This window comes from Budorcas taxicolor, chromosome 19 (genome assembly GCF_023091745.1).
Source record: "Budorcas taxicolor isolate Tak-1 chromosome 19, Takin1.1, whole genome shotgun sequence".
Lineage (NCBI taxonomy): Eukaryota > Metazoa > Chordata > Mammalia > Artiodactyla > Bovidae > Budorcas > Budorcas taxicolor.
In genome coordinates this window covers 52,333,604-52,337,838 of record NC_068928.1, presented here as the reverse complement: position 1 = coordinate 52,337,838, position 4,235 = coordinate 52,333,604, and the positions used below count along the sequence as shown (strand labels likewise).

The window sequence follows — 4,235 nt, the reverse complement described above, 5'->3', positions numbered from 1 at the left end:
AGAACAGCAGGCTCCTGGCTGGGAGGTCCGGCGCAGGAAACATCAGTGTCGTTGCTGAGTGCCCAGATCCTACCTCTCAGCCCCCACACAGACGGTGCCTGCGTCAGGGGAGGGGCGCTCCGGCTGCAAGCCCACCCTTCCCTGGCCTCTGACCGCTGCCCACCCAGGAGGCCCAGGTGGGGTGAGGAGGCCGCAGGGCGAGGGTAAGGGCGGCACAGGCCAGCAGGTGGGGCCCGCGAAGCTGGCAGCTGCCACGCTGCTCCAGCTTTAGCATCCTCGTCATCTAAGGCAGCTTCACTTTTAAGCAACCAGTGAAGGACAAGCACCCTGTAAATTTAGAACGCGTGATGGCTGGTAGCGTTTGGTATTCATCTTAGCACACAAGTGGGGGGAGGAGACTGGCCGCACCATCGCATCTCAGCCCACAGAGAGGCTTGCAGAAGGGAACCGTCTTCCCCAGAAGGAAAAAGGTAGCAGACCCTCTGAGGTCGGGTCCCAGTCTCCACCTCAAGGGCTGCCCTCTTCATCACTATCCCCACCAGGGCACCTCGGCCCCCACCTCTGGGCCCCCCTTCCCGTTCTCACATTTGGCTAAAAATAAAACCTCTGTTGGCAGCAAATACACCCAGTTTCCCCAGAACATAAGCTTCCTGGGAATCTAGAAAAGGCAACAGCTCTACCTCTCATGGAGCCCAGATGGATTCCTGAAAATTTGTGTCAAACCAATTTTTGTAAATCCAATCATATTCGCAGTGATTCACCTCCATCTCTGAAACACTTCCCTCCTGACCAGCTGCTCACCTGACCAGCTTCCTCCATGCGCACAAACATGCTCACCAGCAATGGGCTTGAACAAACACCAATTCAAGAGGGGGCTGCGGCCAGAGAGGGGCTTCGTGTGACCTGAATACTCATGGCCAGATTTTGCTGTGTCAGGGCTCAGGTTTCCAGGAAGCAGAGCAGATGGCCCGGTGCCCTCCTCGGCATTTCTTTAGCCCTCATCTGATTTCTTTCAGGGAGTTCTCACTAGAACCACCGTGACACCTCTCACCTGTTTCTCCAGGACATCCCAAAGTCGTCCTCTGCATGATAGATCTGTGTGAGAACTGCGCAGGAGTGGGGGAAGCGGGGAGAGGTAGGCCCAGTTTCCCTACTGTAATGTCCCCCATGTGCTGGCCCTAAAGGCAGAGCGGGGTGGCCTGCAGCAAAGCCAGGCTGGACCGTTCAGAGCCCTTGGGCAGCATGGATGGGTGAGGCAGGGGCCAGCATGGGCAGACCTGCAGTGCAGGAGGGCACCTCTCACTGCAGGACAGAAGCATCAAGGCTGCAGGCGTGGAAGCTGACAATGGTTGCTGGTGCCGGAGGAAATGGAGACAAGTGAACAGATCCAAGGTCCAAGGCCAGTGGACTGGGCAGCGGACGATATTTAGGAGGTCAGAGGAGAGGAAGATGACCTGGCCAGCGAGGGAGGCCCATGCTTTCAGAGTAGGGAGCCTCCCCTTGCTCCTGCTGCCGCACCCCAGGACAGAGCAGCCAGGAGTAATCCTGGGGCTCTGGCCTCTGCCTCGATGATGCTGGAGAGCTTGGTTGCTGCCCTGTCCAGGGGTGGCTACTGTTGAATAACCTGTGTGCTAGACTCCCAGGGCACAAGCAAGGCCACAGGGACCAGTCCCTGCTCCGTGACTCTCTTCTGTCAGGCGACTGTTGAAAACGTATGTGCATACATGCGTGTATGTTAAAGAATGAATGATTCCTGTTGAAATAGCCCTCATCAATCTGGACCTGAGTGTCCACTGACATGTAGGAGCTTCCCCAGTGAACTTCACCAGTTTATACCAGGGTGGGTGTGTCCCCAGTTGGACTATGCCTTCCTTAAAGGTGAGAAAGAGGAGGCATATATGCTCAGTACCCACCCTGTTTCAAGCCCCACCCGAGGTCCTTGAACCTCATATTTCATCTCATTTTCACAGCATCATCCTCATCTTGTAGGTTAAGGAGGCTGAGGCTCAGAGAGTCAATGAAGAGCTAGTTGGTGGGGTAGCTGGGCTTTGGCCTTCTCTACCATGCGGGCTCTGTCCTTTGCTTTTCTTGTAGGACCACCCTGGGGATGCGACAGGCTGAATTGTCCATCTTCCTCAGCTGCAGTGGGTGCTGGGAGCCAAGCCGTCCTCCAGCACTGGGAGTGGGAGGTGCAGGGGCGGCGGTGGGGGACTGTTCAAGCTTCAGAAATCTTCCTGAGGCCATACCCCAGACACACCCCTGGACTTAACCAGCCGTGCCACCAGCACAACCATTGGCTGGCATGGGTACACCAGAGGCCCATCAAGGAGGACAGTGACAAACCCACCTGTCAGGGAGGGGTCGCCAAGTCACTTCAGTACTAGGGAAAACCAGTGTCAGCTTTGCCCAGCCCAGAGTCCCAGGAGTGTTGGGAGGGAAGTTTTTGGTGGGCAACCCCAGGCTGAGCATGGGAGCTGTCCAGCACAGGAGGAGCAACCTGGACCCCTTGTGGTCAGAGAATTTGAACAGCCTTTGGCATGATCTGTGATCTTGTCCTTATTATAAAAGGAATATATATTCACTGTAGAAAATTTAGAAACTACACTTATGCAAAAAGAAGAAAATTTAAAATAACCGACAATCCCACTACCCCGAAATAACTCCTGTTAACATTTTGAGCATAATACCCTCCCAGACTTTCCTATGCATAGAATATATATTTTTGGTACTAAGTGGGATCATACTGTACATTCTATTTTATAACTTTTTTTTCACTTAACTATGTCTCATACTAAATCACTAAGTATTCTTCCACAACATCATTTTTTAATGACTGAATTAGCCAAAGAATACTAAAAGGATGACTGAAGACAGGAAAGGAAAATTTTATAATACAGAACACTACAAGTAAGCATTAAACAGGAAAATGCCCTTTGTCAACAAATCAGCTCTATGATTACAGAAAAATATTATCTTTTTAAGTTTTTTCCTCTGTAGTCCAAAATCTACAATATTTTAAAAAACCAAGCTTAATTAAAAGACATGACCCTCAAAAGAGAGCCCCCTTCTCTGAGACCTTCTCTTACTGAAATGGATCAGTGAGGAAAACAGCCAGATCTGCGCATCCAAAGGTCTTCCAGGCTACCTAGGCATGATCTCTATAGTTCTGAGCAGCCAAAGAATAGACTAATTTAAAACAATAAGGGGTTATGTCCAGAGTTGTGTGAGTAGGTCTGTGTGTGTATAAAGGCAACAGTGGGTATCTGAGAATTTGTTGTTGGATAAATGATATTGGGGTGTGGATGTACATGTATGAAAGGTAATCAATTCTGAGCAACAGTGAAAAGGTTTTACTATTGACCTTTATAACTAATACTGTGAATGTTTCTACACTTGATCTGAGCTCAAGGGGCAGGAGGCTCCCCTTAGCTAGTGGTATCTTCAGATATAAACAATATCATTGTTCTGAAGGACTGACTTGACTTCCTCTCACAGCAGGTGTCATGGACTGAATGCTTGCGTCTCCTCAAAATTCATATGCTGAAGCCCTCGTGCACGTGTGCTAAGTCGCTTCAGTCACGTCCAACTCTTTGCGACCCCCATGGACTCTAACCCTCCAGACTCCTCTGTCCATGAGGTTCTCCAGGCAAGAATACTCAAGTGGGATGCCATGCCCTCCTCCAGAAGATCCTCACGACTCAGGGAGGTTGAACCTGTGTCTCCTGCGACTCCTGTGACTCCTGCTCTGCAGGAGTCTGAGCCAGCGGGGAAGCCCACTGAAGCCCTAACCCTCAATGGAGCAGTATTTGGAGGTAGAAGGTGATCAGAGTTAGATGAAGCCTGAGGATTGGGCCTTTGTGATGGGATTAGTACCCTAATAGGAAGTGACACCAGACCCCTCTCCCCACCATGTGAGGTCATCAAGAAAGCAGCAGTCTGCAAGCCAGAAGAGGGCCCTCACTAGAACCTGACCACACCACATCTTGATCACAGACTTTGAGCCTCTAGAATTGGGAGAATTAAACGCCTGCTGCTTAAGCCACCCTGTCTGCACTATTCTGTCATGGCGGCAGAAGCAAGCTAAGACCTCAGGTAAGACGTGTCTAGAGTAGTTCGGGGACAGTAAGATTGCAGTCATCTGGACTTTGTCAAGCCATTCCCCAAGAGGAGACCCAGAGGGGCCGCATATGGAGGTGGGAGGAGTGAGGAACCTGAATCCCTCCTGAGTCCAAGGA

General features: G+C 51.0%; 1 non-coding gene and 1 pseudogene across 1 annotated transcript; both read left to right on the top strand.

Annotated features, from left to right (window-relative positions):
- The first annotated feature begins 3,093 nt into the window (after positions 1-3,093).
- Positions 3,094-3,172, top strand: LOC128065745 (small nucleolar RNA U2-19). Its single transcript, XR_008201121.1, has one exon. It is a non-coding gene; the product is annotated as a small nucleolar RNA U2-19 (small nucleolar RNA).
- Positions 3,173-3,331: 159 nt separating this feature from the next.
- LOC128065743 (uncharacterized) lies at positions 3,332-3,407 on the top strand (annotated as a pseudogene).
- Positions 3,408-4,235: the final 828 nt, after the last annotated feature.